At 33.2% G+C, this 23,904-nt stretch overlaps 3 long non-coding RNA genes and 1 pseudogene across 7 annotated transcripts; 1 reads left to right on the top strand and 3 right to left on the bottom strand.

Moving 5' to 3' along the window:
• Positions 1-1,690: 1,690 nt before the first annotated feature.
• LOC126870205 (uncharacterized) lies at positions 1,691-5,203 on the bottom strand. The gene is made up of 3 exons (XR_007691232.1): positions 5,066-5,203; positions 2,398-2,529; positions 1,691-1,771 (listed from the first exon to the last, which is right to left on the bottom strand). It is a non-coding gene; the product is annotated as an uncharacterized LOC126870205 (long non-coding RNA).
• Positions 5,204-14,248: 9,045 nt separating this feature from the next.
• On the bottom strand, positions 14,249-20,413 carry LOC126870198 (uncharacterized). 3 transcript variants are annotated; one of them, XR_007691225.1, is made up of 4 exons: positions 20,163-20,407; positions 19,392-20,000; positions 14,347-19,243; positions 14,249-14,272 (listed from the first exon to the last, which is right to left on the bottom strand). It is a non-coding gene; the product is annotated as an uncharacterized LOC126870198 (long non-coding RNA). The 3 variants fall into 3 exon arrangements; XR_007691224.1 differs by lacking the exon at positions 14,249-14,272 and having other exon boundaries at positions 16,032-17,065; positions 18,129-19,243; XR_007691223.1 differs by lacking the exon at positions 14,249-14,272 and having other exon boundaries at positions 18,778-19,243; positions 20,163-20,259; positions 20,343-20,413.
• Positions 20,413-22,834, bottom strand: LOC126870192 (uncharacterized). 3 transcript variants are annotated; one of them, XR_007691214.1, is made up of 5 exons: positions 22,498-22,834; positions 21,323-22,087; positions 21,035-21,130; positions 20,680-20,958; positions 20,413-20,604 (listed from the first exon to the last, which is right to left on the bottom strand). It is a non-coding gene; the product is annotated as an uncharacterized LOC126870192 (long non-coding RNA). The 3 variants fall into 3 exon arrangements; XR_007691213.1 differs by having other exon boundaries at positions 21,343-22,087; XR_007691215.1 differs by lacking the exon at positions 21,323-22,087.
• The window catches only part of LOC126870188 (uncharacterized), a 38,106-nt pseudogene continuing 36,201 nt past the window's right edge, over positions 22,000-23,904 (top strand).

Below are 23,904 nucleotides of genomic sequence, written 5' to 3'. Positions count from 1 at the left end.
CTTTATTTTAGCTACGTGGGAACCTATTAGTGCGCAAATGTTACCCCGAAAATGTTACTCCTCTGTGCCAAATATCGTTCACGTGTATAATCAAAGTTGCATAAAACCGCGTACAATTGCATCAGGAAATTTCTAATAATTTGCTCGTCTCGCAGGACGAAAACAGGCTCACAGAGGATCTCTCTGTCCTGGCTATCGAATGTACCGCAAGCACGTAGTTTCAAGTGTCCGTTCTCTAGAAAATTCGAAACAATTTATGGTCGATGGTCGAGTGAACGGTGCAACGGTCGAGTCGGAAAGATCAGAAAGACAAATCGTCATAGTTCGAACAGACCGGGAAGCAGAAACGCACTTCCATGATCATTTGTATCGTTGCTCGATCTGTTGCTGCTCAATGACCGACCAAGCTGTTGATTTTTCTTTTTCTGCGATGCTACTATACTCTACACTCTATGCTTTATACCGTTCTTTTGCCCGCTATTTACCTCGTACGCGAACTTTTTATCGCTAGTGGATTGCAAAAATCCTTTTTTATCACGAATTTTACGTGACAATGCATAGGTCAAGGTGGACGTAAGACAAAGGAAGGTGTAGATAAATACGACAGGGTGTATTTAAAAATAATAAGTTATTTATTACAGTTTATTTAATATGTATACAGGCTATTCGTATTATAGCAGCGATAGCTAGTGTTAAATTAACAATGACAGTTTCTATCGTAGTTAATATTATATTGGTTATTGGCCATGACGAAGGCGAATTTTGATAGCCCTGGTCGAGGTCGGTGGTCTGGATCTATAACAAATAATACTATATTAATATAGCAAAGAAATGTCGTAAATATCGATATCATTTGCAAGGCGATTCTTTTTGGGCATAGTGAAATTATGTTGATCAGTTTGTGGATATTATGTTGAAATTAGATAATAAAGTTATAGATTTACCCGTTTTAAGGGATTGTTCAGGCGCCGTTAATTCACTGGATATGTCGCCCTGAAGCAGGATGTTTAAATTTTAGATCATATATTGTACTGATAGGAAGTATTTTATCGATACAATTATGAGTTTATTTGATTAAAATATCTAACGTAGTGTCTAGTCACCAAACGAATTAGTAGATCAGCCGTGAACAATGGCAGTAATTTGTATAATAACAAAGGATAAGCCAAATATAGCAGAATGACTCATCGGCTAGCGGGAGGTTGTGTCTAATTATCAAAAGCGAAAGAAATATGAAAGATCCTAGTTTGTAGGACTTGTTGACAATCAATGTCAACAATTTTTTCGTTTGGTCCATAGAATGTTTTGAGTGGGCTGTATTTCGACACACGACAAAATTGATAACGTAAATAAATCTTATATATTTGTTTCAAGAAATGATAGCTTGTTTGTGAGCGGTATCTTTAGACAGGTTGTTGAAAACTGGATGTTAATTCGGATTTTATATTTTCAATAACTTCGCATGAGTATTTTAGTCAAATCTAGCACGAATCGAACAGGTGAAAACAATCTATACGGCGTTCGTGCTGAGGTTGTATGGTGATAGGTGCGTAAGAAACTACTCTTGGTGTTTTTAACGAACAATAGTTTATTTAGAACTAATCAACAATCAGAGTTAACAATTAACAATTAACAATTAACAATTACACTTAACAGACAACTGGTAACAACTAACAAATAACAAAGCGGCGTCGCGCTTTGCATCCGGAGCCGTTGAAAAGTTCCGTGGCCCGTGCCGCCACAGTGCTTGGCAGGTTTTTATTTTGTTTACCTAGTGGATCGGTATGATAGAGTTCGAGACATGTGGAAAGTACGGCTTCCAGGCAAGCAGGGGCTGATTCAGCGCATTAAAATAAGAAGAAAATTTCGTATAAACGTTTTCGAGTAGACGCTTGCTTTGTGTCACAGTACTTTCTTACCTATCTTTAGAGAAATTACTCGAATCGACCAGTTCCAGTTTCTACGGAAACGCGAATGCGTCGCGTCATAGATCGTCCATCTTGTTCGAACAGCTTACACGAATTTGTCGAAAATTTTGATCGTCACGCCAACTAACGTTTTATAAGTAAGAGATTTTAAACGTCCCCGTATTTAATAATCGAACGGATTCGGATCCGAAGAGCGTATTGGTCCGGAAATAAGGCCAGCACGATTTATCTATTTTCCAAGAAATCGTTCATCTGTGTAATGTTTAGCATCGCAAAATAAGCTATAAGCGGAACGTATGGTCATATTAGGCATATTATGTTATATAAAATTTTCTTCTTATTTCAGTATTCAGAATCAACCTCTGCCATATTTTCCACCTGTTCTGATTCACCTTGTATAATATATAAGAATGATAATTGCAAATATATTTGTATAATAGCTCTATGATAAGCGCTTAATAATACATACAGTGAACTTGTACAGAGTAACGTTTGCTGACTGTCGGAGGCACATTGTTGCTGTCTATGCAAAGACAAGTGCCCATTTCTTGTCGAAGAACTCCAGTCAATTCTAGCGTTTCACCCACATAAGTTTTCAACGCTGAAACATGAAAATATATAGTCGTTATTTTTTAGCTTTGCCTCTATTTGATCTTCATCTTATCTGCTTACGCGCTTAATAATAGAACTAGGTTTGGTCTACGTAAAAAGTAACTTCTTTTTATTAAGACTCATATTTATTAAGATTTAATAAGATACAATTTATTAAGATACATGTAACGAAAGGCAGGAAGTAGTAACATTTTACGTGAATTTGCATGGATCGAATATGCTGATGTGCTTACGAATAAGAGAGTATTGATCGATAATTATTAAAGCCAATTGTTTGTGACATGGAAATAAGCAAAAGTCATTTTTAAGTTTAAAGATCTTTAGTTTAGTATTGAAATGTGTTTAATGTATTTTAGCAAAAGTAGATAAAATAGGAATATTAAAAAGTTGTGTTTTGAAGACAAAATTTGACAAACATGATGCATATACAAATGCTATCTGTGGTCATTAATATATTTTTTCGTTATCGACAGAACATTTTCCCCTGATTTTATTGACATATTGGATTAATCACTTCTTTAAGTTACTCCTTGTTGAAACAACATCAAAATCGTATATAGTTTCATGCTAAAAAATCTACTAAATCCATTGACAGTGAAACGACATTTCGTATACGGTTCTTACAAGAATTATTATTATTTAAGACTTAGGAAAATGTATATACAGTAGCCACGCACACTGTGCGTATTTCTGGCGCGCGTTTCCGTTCAGTGACAGTACTTCGGCGGACTGGATTGCCGAAGCGAAAGGGTTAAAAAAATACGATAAAATCACATGTAGCTCTCTATTTGTCTAGTCGCTTTTGTAGCAATATCACTATGTCCTCTGACATACTTGAGGTTTCTTACAATTCACAAATTAAATGAACAACTGTGCAAGCGAAATCGCTGCTGTAGAATCCCCGCTTCTGTAGAATCAGTCGTATGGATTTCAAAATTTAGTGTGTCGCCGGGATTAGCGTTATCCAAAGTACGCCACAGGAATAGAACATAAAGATATTTCTCAAAATTTGTTATTGCTGGTATGATATTGCTGAAATACAAGGCTGCAGTTTCTTAATGTCGTCAAAACATTCAGTTCTTTTTTGGTCAGTCACTTTTCGCGTGTGTCACGACCGGCATACTTCAAATCCGACGGACTGACGATAGAGATAAAGATGTGGCGGCACTCGGCGACAATGTATATCGCTGATGTGCCTAATGAACCATCAACATCCCAACGGTCCTTCCACCGAAGGTTCTAGAAGAAAGAGCACGTGGCAACGATCGCGGACGCCTAGCAAATGCATGGACGGTGGGGATGTTGAGGGATGACAAAAGAAAGTAATCGGATCCGATCGAAAGTAAAATCATAAGAGTCAGTCTTAGAAAGTCACGCCTAGAGTTCGGAAGTAGATTGTAAAGTGTATTGATGTTAGAAAAAAAATAAAGTTTTCTTTTTTTATTTTTTACCTCAAATTCCTTTTTTATTTTGTTATTTTACGTGACACATACATCGACACTCTGTGTTACCACAGATTTTATACGAAATAGTGAAATTGGAAATCGAATACTGTATTCAGAGTTAAAATATAATGCTATATGGAAATGAAATAGCACTTCAAAGACTTGATAGATTTCGTTAATAAAATAAAGCAAAATAAATCTTTAATTCACTCACTACGAATTTATGGCATTGATTAAAATCAATGAATGTAGAGTTACTTCCGATTAAGGGTACAACTGTTATAAATTAAGAGCATAATTACATTGAATTAATGGGAAAATGTTGTTATAAATTATTGTTATAACTGTTAAGAATTAATGATGTAATTGTTTTAGATTAATGGCTTAAATGTTATAAATTAATGGCTTAAATGTATAAAATAATAGTTGAAATATTGTAAATTAATGGCTAAGATGTTGTAAATTAATAGCCTAAATGTTATAAATTAATAACTTACATGTATAAAATAACAGTTCAAATGTTGTAAATTAATGGCTTAGATGTTGTAAATTAATAGCTTAAATGTTATAAATTAATAGCACAAATGTTTTTGACAATTGTGGATCTTTGAAGCCGAAATAATGTTATAAGAACACTAAATTTATACTGAGGATTAATATTAAAATAGTAATCTATTTATTTCATGGACGATTTCTTATATATTCATCGATACACACTTGCGCGCGTCTCAGCACTTTCTTCTATACCCGACTGTTAACCGACTGAACAGTTTACTTTCATCTGTTTTCGAGACGCCGCGCACACACATACATCCACACGCTGATATTCACATACAAGTATCTCTACTACACACTTAACCCAGTCCAACACAGAAAATTATACATATCTCAACAAATGTTATAAATTAATAGTTTAGACGTTATAAATTAATTGCTTATATGTTATATATTAATGGCTTAAATGTTATAAATTAATAGCTTAAATATTATAAATTAATTTCTCAAGTATTGTAAATTAATGGCTTAGACGTTATAAATTACTAGTTACAATGTTGTTATTTGATATTTTTTTTTATTTACCTTATATTTAAATTCTTCTTGGATGTTCACTGTCCGGAATTTCAGGCACGAAAGAGCTCGCGCGCGACTTCCGCGTTCCTTATATATCTTGACAAGGTGTCGAGATGTCAATCAAACGTCAACGATCTCTTGACATAGCAAAGGACGGGTTTTCCATTCTAACAAAATCAAATTGAACAATTTCTTAATTTTTATCGTAAATTGGCGCCTTCGACGATTTAATACGGTATCCATTTTTATCATTTTAATAGTTTCTACAAACTAAGACTAAATTCACACCTCCTTGATACTAGTTTTCGACTATCAATTAGTTTGAACAAAAAGGGAAAAGAGCCTAACGGCAGTCGATGACGTTACTGTGAAATATGTTATGGTATTTAAATAATCAGCCAGATAAAATTCATATTAATCATTATATTATATTATCGATATTCGTTCATTTACTCGTGCTAATTACAAAATAAAATGTTCTCTTTTCTTGAATAACACCTACATCACCGTCTGCGATATTTAAATTTCTTATTTAATGCTTATTTAAAAGTCAGGTACCTTTTTAATTCCTCTCAAGTTAAACGAGTAAATTTACTCGTTATAGTTGTAACATAAAATGGCTATTTTCTTCAATACCACTTGCATCGCTGTACGCGATACAAATATTAATTATGTATCGAATAATATGTACCAATTGGCTGTAATCGCGGTTAGGTATTTCTTTGTTTGATCTATCAAGAGATCTATTAGGCTATTAGCGAAACACTTATTGATTCCTCAAAGATGTATCTTAACTTAAATCTTAAAGATTAACTAAATGATTATATTTGATTAGTATTCGACACTGTCTATCATATTCAGCCATCTTCTTTTATAATTGATACTGCTCGGATCAATTATTTTATAATAAATTGCAGATTATGCCACGGTATATTATAAGATATTTGTCTATAGCTCTTTTTTTCTAATTCATTGATTTTATTATTAGTCTCGTTGGTTTTTCCTGTGAGTATCTGCTGTACGTACATTGGAAATACATAATGGATACGTACATTATATATATATTTTAAAATATAAAAATAAAAAATTAACAATACTATTATAAATATTGCTATTATAATTAATTAATAATAATTTAATTAGATAATTAAATTAAAATAATTTATAAATATTTAACGTAATAAAATAAAATTTTTTAATAAAATTGATAAAAATTGAATTATCTTGTATATAAGTATATATTAATATATAATTATTAATTTTAAATATATTAATTTTAAAATCTTTATACATATATTTAATTTTATAAAAAAATTAAAATATAAATATAAATATTTTAACTTTAAATTGAAAAAAATGTATTATATATAATTAAATATTTATATATAAAAATTAATATAAATTATAAATATTTTATTATCTTGAGATATATAATTAAATTATTATTATTAATAGGTAATATTAATATAATTAATTTATAATTATTTATTTATTTATATATATATATATATATATATATATATATATATATATATATATACGTCGGGTTTACATTAGAATTAGGGTTAGGGGCGTGAAACGAATCTTCGTTTGGGTTACACGTTGTCGTTATGCAATAGAGAAGACATTGACTAGTGCAAATACGATTACCATAGAACCGGACAAGTAACCGTGGTTATTAGATATTCGAGAGACTAATGACAATGATCCTAGGTGCAATAACGAATCCGCGGACAACGGGATGGTAGTCGTACGCACTCGCAAAAAATCTAAGTTGGATTCTGTGTTAATATTCGCTGACCGTAAGGAGTTAATCCTTTTTTGTCGATGAGACCGCAAGAGAGAGAGACTTTCCGACCCGATGATACCCCAGAGGAAAAATATGACGGGGTGTGTCTAAGGACACGAGATCATCGGATTCGTCGGGGACATCCTACGTTCGGAAAGTAAGGGAAATTGACGTTGCTGCTAATTGGCCAATCTCCATATCGGTAGTTAGAAAAGGATGCTAGCCGCCCTTGAGGGAGGTTTGCTAGTGGGAGACGTCGTTCGTGGAAAAATAGGTCTCTCCTGTCTTCCCGTAACTGGGACAAAGACTGTGTATCTGTTGAAGGATTTTAGGTAATTAGATATTAGTGTTTATGACGGTCCTCGGGCTAGCCGATCACGTACTGTGGAGACGCGTCGACATCTGGTAAACATCCTGCCCGGAGAATAGGATCTGCGTGTGGCGAGCGACAAAAACCGTTGGAATGTTTACTGCCATGTGCCGCTACAAATCTTTCTTTTAAGGAGAGCTATAGGATTACTTAATGCCTTTGTTAGATGGAGAGTTCGTCCCGTTGACCGTGTGACACCAATTACCTCTCAGAGAAAAGGCATCGACTCCCGACTGTCGGACGCCAACGCCGCGACGCATCTTAGTCCCCATCAGAGATAAGGCCCCAACACCGACTTTCGGACTCCTTGGAATCCACACCAAACCCCCCAACATCCCCAAGCCAGGGTGTATATAAGCCGAGACTTCACCCAGCCCGGGGAGTTCTCGTTCTAGTTGCTGTTCTTGTACAACACCCCTTTCTCTGTTCAACGTTATTCTACTGTAAGTGCTAAAGTCATAATAAAGTTCGATAAAAGAGAATTAATAGTTGGGCTACGACTCAGCTTTCTTTTCTCTCGCAACCCAAGTACCAACTTTACGTGACATTTTGGCGATCCGTGCCAGGATCCATCAACTTCAAGAAAACGAAATTACGCATTTCGGCATACGTGCATCATTGAAGATTGAGGGATCAGCGGACCTCTGCAGATCAGCTCACTTTGCGTGAAAACGACTTCTACGGAAAGCGGACTACGGTCATCACCAAAACTGAAACTGGTCACGAAAAGAGGAATATTCAGGTAAAGAACTGGATTCTTTTAAATATTATCGTACTCGTCGCAATAGCTTCGCTAGTACAGACTCCAACAACAGTACAATAACCACTATGAGCAAAAAATCAGAAGACACATCTTCTGTTAGCCCTATGGCTACTGGTGTGGATCCAAGTATTCGGGCCATACTAGACGCTATGCAGAAGCAGAACGAAATCAAGTTAAGAAAACTGTTAAAGGAGACTATTAAAGCAACGACTAGTCGGAGTTATCAGGGTAGTTTAGTTTCTCATAATTTGAACAAAAGCTTGGAGAAAACAGACGTTACTGTAGGAAATGAAGAAATGGTTTTGAAAGAATTTTCAAAAGAATTGCAGTCTAATGTAGAAAATTCTTATGAAAAGAAAGTATCAATTGACACCGCTTCACAGGATTATATTTTCATTAAAACAGACTTAATGTTTGATGTCAATAGCTCAACAGAATACCAGAAAGAGTCTGTGAAACGAAAGAAAGAAGATATTGCAGTATTGTATAATGATTTGTCACCATCTTCGTCACAAGATACTCAAAATTTACAAGAATGGTTTGACAAAAAAAGTAAAAGTTTAGGAGAAGCAGAAAAAGATCATAACAAGAAGGATAATATTTCAATGAGAAATATTTTGGACGGCGATACAAATAAAGAAAACCAAATTGAAACGAAGGAATTAGAAGCAGTTAGTAAATCAACTGCTGAAAATGATACAAAATCAATAGACAACGTTGAACAAAATATATCATTAGAATCCATACAAAAAGCAAGAGATAATGCTTACAATAATGAACATTTGCTTATAGAAGAAGACCAAATGATGACAGCGAAAAATGCGTGTGACACTACAGAATCAAAAACTTCAGCAGATCTTATGTCGAGAAATTTAGATGCTAATACACAAGAGAAGTCTTTAGAGAATAAAGATGACAAGAATCCATCTCCATCTATGTTAGATAGTAGTAAACGGAGCAGTCGTTATAATGTTGCTGCAAAGCCTGCTACTTCGCCAAAATTTGAAGAAATTGTTTATAATCAAACCAGACAATCAAACACAAATAAAATTTTGCGAAGCGCTTTAAAGACGAAATTAATCGAAGACAAGTGTGAAATAATTAATAAACAAAAGGCATCGGAAAATGTAGAAAATAAATATGCCGAAGAAGAAAAAAGAGGTGTTAAACAAAAATCAATTTCAGATAGTGAAAACGAAACAACTGATACTCGTCAACGAAGGGAATTTCTTTTAACGAACACAGCTAGTGATAGCGATAGGTATAAATCTGTAGAAAATGATAATGCAGTAACGGGTGTAATAGCAACTGATGAAGCGAAACATAGAGGCAGACCTAGGAGATCGGATAAAGTCGAAGTTAAAAAAGATGAAGATACAAGGAAGATCCTACAAAATGAGAAGGGTGGATTAGAAGAACAAAGAAAACTCGAAGAAGCTACAAAAGAAGAAACTACAGAGACAGAGGTCAATTCAAAAGGTATATTAAATAATAAGTGCGATTTACTTGATACCGAAAGAGCTATTGAAATTAATGATACGGTTCAAGATATTAAATTTACTGAAGGTAGAAGCCGCACTCAAAATGATATGGAAGATGTAGTAGAAGATTCACAAGAATTATCTAATAAAAGTAAGTTATCAGAAATAAGGATTGCACTTAACAAAATTGAATATACAAAAACCATTTTACGGAATAAAAAGAATTCATTAGAAAGAGAAAGAGGAGTAAGAGAAAAGAAGAAAATGTACAGACAGAAATTATTTCAAAAAATATATCAGATGATAAATGTGATTTGCTTTAGAAAAAAAAAAAAAAGAAATGTTATCCACAAACTACATTAGGAATTTATCTATTTTAGTGAGGAGAAAGAGAAAGGATAGAGGAGTTGATCAATAGACTGTGGATTTTGAAGCGTTTATGAAAAACTTACAATTTTAATATAATATTCAATGTAAAGTCTTTGTTATAATATTCAAATAAATAGATGAAAAAAAACTGAGTTTGCATAATTACTCATGGTTTATTGATCAATCATGCGACTCGTTCAGAGGTAACTCGAGTTGTAAAGGCGACAATTTATTAAAAATGGTATATCTGACGTACGATGCATTTGCTCATGTTAAACTATTTAAATAAGTATAAAAATCACACGAAAAAAATCTACTGAAAATAATGTTGAACTAGTTAATAATAATAAATCATATAGTGAAACACAAACCTTAAATCAAGATTTTAAGTTCAAAAAAAAAAAAAAAAAAGAAAAAAAAAGAAGAAAGAAGTTGATAAAATGACAGCAACATGTAGCAGCAGGCGAGAGAAAGTAAGCCAAATTTCTAAAAGAAGAAACGATGCTCAAGAACTCGAAATTTCTCGAGTGGATATGCTAAACAACGAATTTAATGAACAGTTGAAAGAACGTGAAACAGCAATAGAAGACTTACATCAAATGTTAAAGCATCAATCGAAAATTCATAAAGTTACCTTAAATGAAGCAAGTTTGAAAATAGGAGAACTCTCTGATAAAATTAAATGTTTTAAAGGAAAAGATAGCCAGATACCGAAACGTAATGAATTACTCGAAGAAGAATAGAATAAATGGAGAAGTTTAGAAAAAATGATTACAGAAAAACTTGAAGAAGAAAAATCCCGTTAGGAAACAGCTGAAGACGAAGTGAGAAAGCTTTCCAAATATAACGAGCAACTTCTAAAAGATTATCAAGAAATCCATAAAAAAAAAAAAAAAAAAGAGAGAGAAAGGAAATACGCTGAGGTTGTTCATCATAATCACAGGTAAAGAATTAAACATGTACCTCAACTGAAAGATAAAGTCAATCGACAGGATTTGTATGCGAAGAACATAAGAACACAATATATAGAACAGCACAAGATGATCGAAAAATTGAGAGCAAAAGGAAAACGTGTGCATAATAAAGGTAAAGAGAACACATAATGTATCTCCACCAGGGGCGCATGATCCAAAATTAAATAATAAAATAAAAGGTTTTGTTACTGAGAAGTTAGAGAGATTTCATGACAACAAAAGCATTGCCTGTGCAGAGTGCAGTGTATCAATGTGCACTAAAAATGCAAGCAACGTGACGATTACTTTTAGAACACCACAAGCACCACGAAAACACAATCAAGACCAAACAAGATCAAGTTCAAAAGTGAAGTTACGCGAGCTTATTACTGCTAACGACCAAAAATTGAATTACGATCCCGAGCATCAACTCGCTGATCTTCAAGTAGAATGTTCCGACAAAGACAGGACGACACAAGAGTTCGAGAAGCATATAGAGGACATGAAGGAGGAAGTGCAAAAATTAGAATTGCAATTCGACGAGTTACAAAAAAAAAAAAAAACACACACACACGCACGTAAAAAGAGTTCAATCTTTTGGAATACAAATTGAAGAACTAACAATAAAATTAGAAGAAATAACATAAATCACAAATATGAAGTTGACTTGCTGGAACAAAAAAAAAAGGCCAAACTTAATTCATGTGTTAGTAATTCAATGGAGGAACGTGAAGCTGGAGCTAAAGATGCAAAAGAGATAAAATGTAGTTCTTGAACCACAAGGACAAATAATCTGCCCTTCAATGTGAACTAGACGAACTAAAGGGTGAATATGAAAAAGTGGGTGATTTTGGATATAAATATGAAGAAGAAACTAATAAATTGAAACTGGATTTTAGTAAAGTAAAAGATATGAACGAACAAAATAATTTTCTTAGAAAAGAACTGGAAAACGTCCAAAAACTTTCCAAAGATGTTAATAATCGCTTACTCGAGGCGAACCAAGAATTAAAAGATTCACATAGAAAACACACTCTTATTTGAAAATTGAAAAAAAAGAAAAAAAAAACATCAGGAAGAATTAGGTGATATAATAAAACTTCATGATGAAGAAAAATATAAACTGATACAGCATTGGTGTTCTGTAGAATGTCAAACTGCCATAAAGGGTTACATTGATGGAAATGTGCAGTAAATATTTAAATAACAATCCATGACTTCTTAAGTAATTGTAACAATCTTGATGTTTTACTATGGAACAACTACATGAAGTGCACAGTGACATTAATAAAGTAGAATCATCGATAAAAGTAGATGTATCTTCTTCATTAATATCAGAATCAACGACTGATATTATAAAGAATGTGCATGATATTCCAGAAAATCAAAAAAAAAATAAGTCACAGGAATGTACAGATAATACAATTCAAGATGGTTTAGTAGTAAATAAATGTGATGTAACAGATTTAAATAAAAACAAAAAAAATTTTTAAAGTAAGGAAAGTAGTGAGACAGAGAGCATAAAGAACGCTGCGATTAATGAAGTAGAACAAGAAATAATAAATAAGGACCCACAAATTGATGATCAATATAAAAAAAAAAAGATGAGAAATTTCAAGAAGAGCAAGCAGAGAATACAACTGAGATTGGAGATCATTCAAGATATGCAGGTGACACATCTTTAGATAAAGAAAGTACGAACGATGTTGAAATATTTAATACAAATGAGGGTGAACAAAACATTGAGAAACACAACGTTTGTACAGTGTTAAATATAGATACAGTTAGTGTTACTAATGCTCAGTGTCAAGCATTAATTAAAACACTTGGTGAAACTTTTGATGATAAAGCCCAAACATTGCATCTCACGGATACAGACACAGATTTGTCTAAACTAGAAGTAATGGTACTGACTGTAGAAACTACTATATATTAATGATATGAATGAAAGTACAGAAGAAAATATTGTTTTAACTGTACATGAAAAGGATGCTGTTGTAAATTCCAATGAAGAAAAAAAAATGTTTCTGCAGAACAAAAAGGAATGAAGAACGCTGAAATTGTAAATGAAGAATTTAATTCGATAGGTTAAGCACGAGAAAGTGATGGAACAATTATAAAAGTAATTTCAACAGAAATTGTGGCTCAAGAAGTTTCTGAAAATTGTAGCCAGAAATACAATTATGACAAAATAAATCATACAAAGACAAGAAACGATTCTATAACTCCTATTACCTCAGGAGTAATTAGTGATCTGGAAACTGCAGATGACATTGATATTAAAGAAAAGAATAACAAAAAACAACAAATGGAAATGGCAAGATTGATCTTTTGATAGTTCACATAAAATTAATGTAGAAAAGAAAATTATTCATAATAAAATTGTCGTACTTATACATGTTGCTAATACAGAAGGAAGGAATAAATCTATAAGTGAAGCAGATAAAGTGCGCATAACTAACAAAAGAAGTGTCATTCAGGATATCTTTGATGATTGGGGCATTGAAAATGCAGAAGATGACAGTCAGTCGGTATCTAAAGCTCCAGATACTGTGGAAATTGAATTGAAAAGTTTACTAAATGACACAAAAACACGAACTATAGAGGAAAGCACAGTTGTACTGGTTGAAGAAGAAATTACATGCATGGAAAAAGAACCAGTTGTAGATGCTGAAAAGGCTTTAGAAGTTGCTAAACAAAACAAAGAAATGCAAGTATCAAAGGAACAACTGGATAACAATCAAACTATAAAGAAACAACAAGATAGTATAAAACCATTACTCAAAGACCACTAACTCATTCTATATCACAGGCTGTTAGAAAGTCTACAAAAGATTCAACACGTGATACTGCGGCATTTCGTCAAACTTAGCAAATTATCCCTATTAATCGTAGTCGAAATTTAACCAGCCAACAACCTTCACAGGTTGAAATAGCAAAAGCATATACCACGACGAAGAAGAACAAGTACAAGTCGAACCAGTCAGAGTCCAATTCCATCGCTCCATACTGAGGAAACACCAAGATTTTGGAGGACCAAAATCAATCTAAAGAGGGGGGTATGTGACATCAATCACATCTCAACCTACATCAGTGATAATACATCGACACCCGACCTTCGGACACTTTTGGACACATCACCACCTTATCATCATAGCATACACCAAGGCTGTGACGCACCTCCGTCCACATCAGAGATAGGATATGGACCCCCGACCTTCGGATACTTTTCTACATCATAACCTACACCTAGCCCCTCAACATCCTAAAACCAAAACGTATATAAACCGAGACTTCACCCAGCTCGGGCAGTTCTTGTTCCTCTTCTAGTTGCTGTACTCATACAACCCCTATTCTCCGGTTCGGTGTTATTTTGTAAGTGTTTATAATAAAGTTTTATAAAGGAAAATAAGTAGTTGGGTTACGACTCAGCCTTCTTACTACCACCCAAGTACCAACTTTACGTGACAGGAGCCGCCTCGGACCTAAGACTGATAATATAGGACTTGGGTTAAGTAGTAGAAAGGTAGTCGCGATACACTATGTGGTTTTTAATAGTTCTTACACACGGTGTGTACGCGAACCTTTCCCACCAAACTAGATTAAGAGTGGGGCCGCTCCACTGGGATACGTCGCAAGAGAGGGTAGGAGATCCGACCGGCCTTGGATACAGTGTCCAGCCGTGGGAGGGAGGAATCCGTCTTCAATGTCTCTGCCATGTACATAGCTTTGTTTCCCCCTCCTTCCATTGTGTCTAAGGCATGAGCCTGCTAGGTAAGCCTTACTGATGAGTCCACTAGCAGGCTCTGGACGAAACACACTTTTTTTCTTCTTTTTCTCCGTCTTCCTTCATATATCCGTGATAATTGTAGCCTGCTGGCTGTAGATGTCGCTTGCCGGGGTGTAGTACTGCTGTATTTCCTTCTTATTTAGATGTCGTGGAAGAAACATCGGACTTTGGAAAAGTACGAGGCGCCGGGATTTGAACCCGGGATCCGAACGTTTGTACTCTATGGCGCTAACCACTGCGCTGCCGTCGTCCGACACTAGTTGGTTTCGAGTGGTGAGATTTGCGTTCTCGTGTGCCGCCACGAGAGGAAATCTCAGTGTGGGTGTGCTTTCTGAACGAAGAACGCGGATTCGTTGTTCACACTTTTCGTTAGGAAAGTGAGGGTGCCCATTGATTATAGCCAACGTTAATGAACGAAGATAGGAGGAGGAAGCCTCCTACCAACGTGGCTCGTGGGTGACATTGTTTATTGGAAAAATAACTACCCGCTTTCTCCGTTATTTGTAAGAGTGCGCAATAAACCTAAGTATTGTTCTAAGGACCATCCATAAACCGAAAACACTTACAGGGTTAGAGATTCCTTCAAGCTATTAAGATTACGTCAAAGGATTCAGTTTATAGTATATAGTATGTAGTAGATCAGTATATAGTATAAAGCTTCAGACGGCGCACGGACCATCGTACGCGCCGTAACATAGAGAGTTATAAGAATATACATAAAATATAATTAAACATCGCAAAAGTAACTTAATTAGAAATGACTAGAATGTATGATGTATAATATAATGAATTCAAATTGTCTAAAAAATACTACAAATTTATAGAGATTTTACTATAAAATGTTTTTAACAGAAGCTGATACAGTTATATAGCATTTTCAAGCATTTACGAACATTAATGTACGAATTTGAAATTAGCAATATTGAAGCGCGGTACTCGGAAAGACGAATGTACATGGATAATTGTATGCACTCATCAACGATACGTTTATAATTGCATGCTTGATAGAAAAATATCATCGTAAAATTGATATGATTTCATGGAAACGCGTCTAACTTGGTATCTCGAAAGTATCTTAAGCAAACTAATTAGCGTGCCTGTTATGTCTTTTAAAATGTAAATTAACATGTAACAAAGAAACCTTCATCAATTTGATTCGCTTCAAACTGCGCAAATAAGTAGTATAAATAATATTTGTGATAGATTTGGCATCAATTCCATGTTTCCTTTAATATTTGCCTTTAGAAAGTCCAATTCGTTTCACGATTATACAAATTACTAAAAAAATGTCTATATTAGTAATTTATTTATTTTGCATTAATCGTGACATGTTAGTTGCATTATGTTATATGTAAACTACCACAGAGGAAAAATGATAATCTTTCAGTTATTAGTTTTCTGATTTTAATGTCATTTTATGAGTACTTTAACACGAGGTACTTGTAAATGAAAACAACCAATTAGGTCTAAAAACATAAGCCTGTTACCAAGACTCTTATTAAATTGAACAAGCTTTTCAAAAATCGAACGTGTATATTAACGCGAACTTATTATTTGACTGATTTGACTGATTTGACTGACATCCGAAATTGGTGAGATCATATGAAATTTTGCTTTTCGCGGTTCGGTGTATAAGAACGCGTCACCGATTGCTCAACTTTCGATATAAAAAGCGGATCAAGTCTACCGGATTATCCTACAGACACGCATTAATTCGTAAGAGTTAGTCATCATCTGGATAATAATTATCTGAAGAAACTTTCAACGTGAAAATATAAAATTTTCATTGATTACATATTGCGTTCGCCATAATTGAAAAAATGGTAAACCTTCGATCTCATCTTTCTAATACACATTTTCTTTACCTCGTGATAAATAAATTCTTGGAAATTTAGGAAAATTTTCAGTGATCATTTTAAGGAATTTGACAAATTTCCAACGAGACTATGTGACACCGTTAGGTAAAAGTGATTCAAATGTAGTAGCGATATTAAACGAGAAATCTATAAAGGTGTCATTAGAAATTCTAAGAATGTCTCTGCATCTTTATCTTAGGTATTACGCCAATAGTTTTCATTACCGTGATGTAATATTTATCATGCTTATTTTGTACGTAAAACGAATCGTTGGAATATTCCCGCAGCTAACGAAGCATCTCCCAAAAGTTAAACCGAAGAAATTAACGCGAATAGTTAAGTGAAATTTTTCCATTAACTTGCTGACCAACCGGCAAATAAAAAATCATAAAAATTGTTTCAATGTGTTGAGGTCACGCATAACTTCTTTTTTCATTGACGATTACCAAACAGGTAAAATTTCGAAATTGTACGAAGGCCACGTGACCAGATCGTATTGGAATTGGAAGTGCATGGAAAAAGACAACTCGAAGTACAAACCTTGAGCTGTACTACTCGAAGTACAAACGTGAACTAATGGATGCAGAAAAGCAATTAACGCCAAACATCCGAACAGCATCTTGGAGCCCGTCATTGTTCTGAAATAAAAGAAGTGACGAATTAAAAAGACGCAGGACTAATAATAATAAAGGAAACTTAGTTCGTATTATAAATTGAATTTACATCAGAAAAGAAGCACGATCAAGCGAAACAGATCGTAGAAATGACAAATATCATCGATATACGTTTCAGTGTAATTTCACTTTTGAAAATTATTTAGTTTAATACGATCGTATTCATCGCTCTGAAACTTTCATTGTGCTGCAATTTGTGCTGCGTCTTTTTAATTTCTCTATCTTTCTGTGTTTTCGGAAAAATTACTTGAAAGATTAAGAATTGCTTGCCTTATTTTATTTTCGATTAGTTAGGATTTGATTATTCCAGGTAAGGTTTATTATTTATAACAGGTTTTATCACTTGTTTATTATTTAGGAGTTTGTTATTTTAGGATTAGTACCTTTTAGGATTTCTTATCCTTCGAGTTTCTGTTTCAGATATCTAGGTCTATTTCAAGATGTTTTATTACATTAGGATTATTTATTCGATTAAGATAATTTAAGAGTTTCACAATGTACAAAGAAATAATCGCGTGAAATTTAGATTTATGCTTTAAACGTATTAAACACGCGGTAATTTCAATGTCTATAGCCTCGAACGTGTTCTGATTAGTTGTGTCATTGTCTGTGACATTGAAATCACAAAAATCCATTGCAAGTGTGCTGTCATGCAATGTGGATGTAATTGGGTTTTTTGGGTATTTCCTGTATCATCTGATTTGTACAGTACTATTTTAACGCAAGGACAGGAAAGTTATTATATATTTCCCGTCCATTATTTGAATCGTTGTGAAGTGTAACGAATTATATTCGATTCGAGGAGATGTTAATGAATTACCCATTTCATATGTAATTACGTGGAAATAAAAATCATTGCAAAAATAATTGATCTAATGACAACGGAATTTCCAATATTTTTTTGTTTCGTCACGTCTTTTTCATAATATATCTTTTATAGGTACGTGATTTATTAATCGTTCGAATGGAAATAATTATTCGTATAATATTCAAACGATTCTAGCCATAAAATAAATTAAAACGATACCTGTAATGCAATCTGCGTATGACGTCAACCTCGATCTATGCTTATACAAGAAATTTTATCAATTAATGACTAGATATACAATAATCAAATATTATAAAATTTCCTGAAAACCTTTAGGTGTTAATATTAAGGTGTTAATATCTTTAATATTTGCAAGTTATTGTTTAGCGCTAATTAGTTAGAATGTAACAAGTGGTATACCAGAATTGAGATAATTAAGCCACACGAACAATCTTATTTAGATCTTTTTAATTTTTTAATTCTCTTTTGCTCTAATACTTCGTAAAATTAATCTTCATTAGCTACTACACTTCATAGAATAACAAGAGATAATTTTTCTTATATAACGTTTCATTCATAAAATCTATCATTAAAGTATATCTTCATAAAAATATTATTCCATACTAACGGTATATTTGGTGTCATACGAGATAACAGTTACCAGTGATGACATATGTAACTTTATAAAGATATCTCGTTTTATTATATATTAAAAGAATGTACTCATTGCTGCTATATTTCAGATGAAAAAAAGGAGGCAATGATTTTACAGTAAAATCGTTCGTTTACAACTGATTCATTTACATTTCATGATAATACTGTGCATTCTGAATATGCTATGATTTGGTTTAAAATAATAAATAGTCCATTCTTGCATACTATTGCTCCAGCTTTACTTGTATTTTCGATATTGGTATAAATAGAAAGACAATTAATGTCGTTCGAGTCTATTTTCGGATCATTTATATTACGTTTAATCCATATAGTTATTATATGAGACATAGTATCGTAAAATTTGGAAGAATAAAACGTTCGTACAGGAAGTACATTTTATAAGAACTCCAACAAATCTGCGTGTGCACCTAAAATACAAACCGATAGTGATTGTTCATAAGTTTATATACATTATCTAATGTCAATCGAAGGTATCAATTCTTTTTCTCCATAAGAGTACTTTTTCATTTATATGTGTTCAAAAATACGTTCAACCGTGAAGCATATGTCACCTACAACGAAAAAGAGTTTTCTTATACTTAATATTTCCTTTATATACCTATGAAAGTCTATTCTTCGCGTAGTATGAAATTATGAATAAATCTGGAATATTGTTCAATCTGAAAAGAAAAATAACTTATTGACATCATTCATTGATACGAGATTCAGAATGTTTGTTTTGTCTTGCAGAAAAAGAAGGCAGCCCTCCCTTTCTTTTAATGTGAAATAGAAAGCGAAAATTTGAAAACAGATTTTTTGGAAATTTACTTGCAAATATCGTTTTCAATATCGTGATTTTCTTCCCAATGGTACTGTACTTTCAAATTTTCCAGTATCCCTCTAAAAACAAAAAGTCGAACCTCGTTATTATTAACATAGGCATTACAAGGAAGAGAAGTATTAGAAAGCAGCTCCTTTTTATTATGGATTTCTTTATAATCGTGTAAATAAGAAATTCCGGAAATTTTTTCCTAAAGAATTTAATTCTTGTGTTTTGATTGATAATTATTACACTACATACTAACTTTTCGCATACTGTTCGCGTCTAACAATTTCCTAATAATAACTACTTCAAAATAACATATGTTCTTGCACGAATTCAAAAGTACGTATGATACAATTACAATTGATTCTAAAATAATAATTATTTAAAGATATTAAGATACTAATTAAACGTTTCACTATATTTCAAAATCTGGAACAACAAATTTTTATTTATAAAAAATGAAACTGTGTTTATATATTCTTTGTCATGATGCTATTTCTTATTACCATGTCGACATTTTGTAAAATTCATTTTGTTATCTCTACGCAATATGAAAATTCATATACTGCTTAATATTTTTTACATATTATCCATCCACCGCATGATATCTCCTGAAAAATCAAAATATTAATGTTATATTATTACAATGCTTCTTAAATTTCAATTTTTGACAAATTTGAAATCCAATATATTTTGCACAATTATTATTTATCAAAAAATTCCAAGTTAGTAACTTTCTATTCAAATGGCAAATAACATATACTTTGACTTACCTGTAAGTTTTTGTTCCTAATCATCATTTCCTCTTATAGAACATCGTTATTGTTCTTATAATTACTACCAGTGTCATAGATATTGTAGTGGCTACAACTGAATTAATAGAAAATGATAAATAACTGTGTATAACACTAACACATAACTGTGTATAACAATGACACATAACTTTTACTTACATATCAGTCGATAAGGGATTACTGTGATATCCTGTTGATGTTTCTTAAGGCACTTGATTAGGTGCGATACTTCCTTATGGTATACTGTAGATAAGTATTTTAGAAAATAACAAGAATAAATCTAAATTATTCAGAGGTTCCAGTTTCGGCTTAGACATAAATACAGGACCATTTGCAAAGAAGAAAGGGTGCGTTTCTACAGCCTCGTTATAGTAACCATGAATACCAATCTCTGAATTACTGGTTACTAAACATAAATATCCTATAAAATTTAATATATTTCTTTAATTTTTAATACATACATGAGTTAGTAGTTCTAAATTATGAATCATCCTACCTGTGATATTACACTTTTCCTTATAATATCATCACTCAAGTGAACAACATTAAGATCATGTAAACCATGGCATCCTATCTTACTGTGAAGATACTTAGTTATGTTATCTAACATTATAAAAATATCATCAAATTCAAGTCCTTTTATTCACATCACATGGCCACGACGATCTGGTTCTTCGTTATATAATGTTCTAAAATTTGTCGTATATATAGGATGTACAAACCGTGATATCAAGGTATCAGTTCTTCCTTCCCAAGGGACAGTTTCATTAAAATTCTGATAGAATTAAAAATTAATTATTAATATTCTAACAATCATATATGTTAAATACATTATAGTCAACGATATATACCTGAGCGAATGTAGGGGTGATTCCTTGATAATTATAAATGTCATCAGCCCACATCATTGTGCCACTTCTTTGTACTCCAGCCTCTAGATTAACAGCCTAAACAAACATACGAAATTTTATAGAAGCTGTACAAAATATGGTATATATGCGCAATATTGAAGCGTTCAAGGGGATATAAAGGTAATGTACATCACATACACGTGTACTCTCATGCAACAAAATACAATTAGATTTAATAGTATAAGCTCTTTTATTCATCATAATAGATTGGAAATTTAAGTGTCTTACGAGGGTGAGTAAAAAGTTACCCGCTCTGTCGGTGTAGAATTTATTTTAAGCAATTGTCAAAAAAGACATACATCATTTTTTGACATAATCACTCGATTTCTGTATACACTTTGTCCATTTGCCGAAGGACCTTCGTATTTTCTCATTAAAAAATGTTTTGGGCTGAGCTGCGAACCACGAATGCATCGTCGTCTTCACCTTTTCATCAGCTTTTTCGGCATCCATCTCGCATAAACTTTTTAAAATCCAAATCTGTCGTGCACTATTGCATAAGCAGAGCCGTGGCTGATTTGCAAATGATTTGCCACATTATCCAGTGTCACTCGTCTATTCCATAGAGCATAAGTTCATGAGCACGTTCAATGTTGTCATCGTGGATGTGGACGGGCGTCCAGCTGTTTTTTCATAACACTTGTGCGATCTTCTTTGAACTTTTGTGCCCATTCAAACACACTTCGTGACAAAACACTTTCTCCATAATGTGCATTAAATCTTTGATAAATATAGGCATCAAACATAACCTCCGACCACAAGAAACGAATCACAGCATCCTGCATTGTTTTCCTGCAAATCACCATTGCAAAGCGCCATTACTCACGCAACGGTCACAAACGAATTGACGTAACACAAAGAAACCTGCGCAGCAGCACTGAACAGATATTGACGTCATACGAAGAGTGCAGATGGATCAATACGGTCGACAGAAGTTTTAACTATCTGGAGTGCGGATAAATTTTTACTGAGAGTCGTATAGGAATCTATAATCTGTAAGTACACCTTTGGCTGAATGGAAATTTCTCTTACATATAGTCAAAAATGCAGAAACTGTGTATTGAATTGGAAAGTGATAAAAAATAAGTGAAGTTTTGAGGTTGCATGTGATTGCATGAGTACACAGGACGTTTTTAGCGAATAAAAAATAATTTTGAAAGACACGAGACTTATCTTGTATTTTATGCACTCTCTGTGTCCGAATTTCCAGAAGCTCTCTATCTTATGAAGTGTTTTAGATTAGCCGGAAAATTTTGTACGTACATACAAGAAGTATACGATCTAAGTGGAATATTCCATTATTCTCTTGATACAACAGAAACGAAATTTACAGAACTTCTCAGAAAGTTGGTTTATTATTACCAAATTAATAGAATTAATATACGTTTATCATCTTTACATACCTAAGTCGTGGAGGTTTATCGTGCGTAAAAAATTAGTGTCGTTTCAAAGTTACATTTCGTACATTTTAAGCCTATAATTTGTAACGTACAAAACAATGTAAATTTGAGCTGTTTCTTATCTCCACAATAAGAAAATCCAACTTTACGTTTTTTACACAATGATATTTATGGAACAGTAATATCATATTATTGCATCGCTTGGAGAATGAAGTCAAGGTACGATGTGACCCTAGTGTAAACGCTGGGATACCCAGCTGTGCCGCACTTATAAGCATAAGACACAATACCTATTAAATACGAGGTTAATTCATGTTGTATCAGCAGTGATCCGCCACGGTCAGCCTGAAAGGATCGTTAAATTTTTAATCAAAGATACTGAAATATATCGATCGAATTGTATTGAAATTATACTTATATACAGTAATAATCTTCTATTGATTTGTGTATTGAAATACTCCAATTTATAACGTACATGTTATATGTATTTTGAGCAAAACTAAGATTAGAAGGAAATTAGATTAAATACCATAACGAGGTGTGAGAAGTGGGCAAAACTATTAAATTGTGTTTATCTATTATTTTTAATGTTTAAGACGTCGATTTGATGTTAATTCGAATCGACGTGTCTTCAGATACCGTATAGTTTGTAGTAACTCTGTAACTTAATTATCGTACAAGAATCCTCTCCACCCTGAGCATGTTCGGCGCATATTATACCATCAGTGATATCAAGTGCATTAGGAAATTTGGAATAAGCTATTTTGCATTCGGCGTTCTTAATCACTGGCATTTGTACTTCCATTAATGCATTAGGTCGTGGTCGTCCTACGAAGAAAATAAGAAAGATATTTAAGACTGGAACTGTTTAATTTTATTATAAAATTGATATCACTTACTATATCTTAATGCTCCCCATCCAGCAACAAGGGGGTTATAGCCGACGAAGTTGCTCTTTCGTAGGGGCCCTTTCGTACAAATGGGATATACGTACCCTGAAAAATAAAAAAATAAATGAAAATGCAGGAAACGAATGACCAAAAGTATGAGAAAGAATTGTACACGCTTTATGACACAATATACGTGTACAGTAAGAAATTTCAGGATATGATACTTCAGTAATACTCAATAGCATATATATATATTTGAGGACTTACTCGAAAATGGCACCTCCTCCACCAATCTAAGAATGGCAATATTATGATTGTGTATGTTTTCTATTCCATCCATATGTGCACAATGTGCTGCGGTCAAAACATGCCTAGCCGATATCAGGGAACCTCAGCACTTCCATAGTGGTTTGTCTGGGTTTCGGGGATTACGAAAACCTAATGCAGCGATCCATGGCCAAGCGCCTAAAATGCAATAGTCATAGTTGTGAATATACGTAATTTTTTCTCACATAACGGG

Source organism: Bombus huntii, chromosome 10 (genome assembly GCF_024542735.1).
Source record: "Bombus huntii isolate Logan2020A chromosome 10, iyBomHunt1.1, whole genome shotgun sequence".
NCBI classification, from domain to species: domain Eukaryota; kingdom Metazoa; phylum Arthropoda; class Insecta; order Hymenoptera; family Apidae; genus Bombus; species Bombus huntii.
This window is presented reverse-complemented; position numbering and strand designations above follow the sequence as displayed.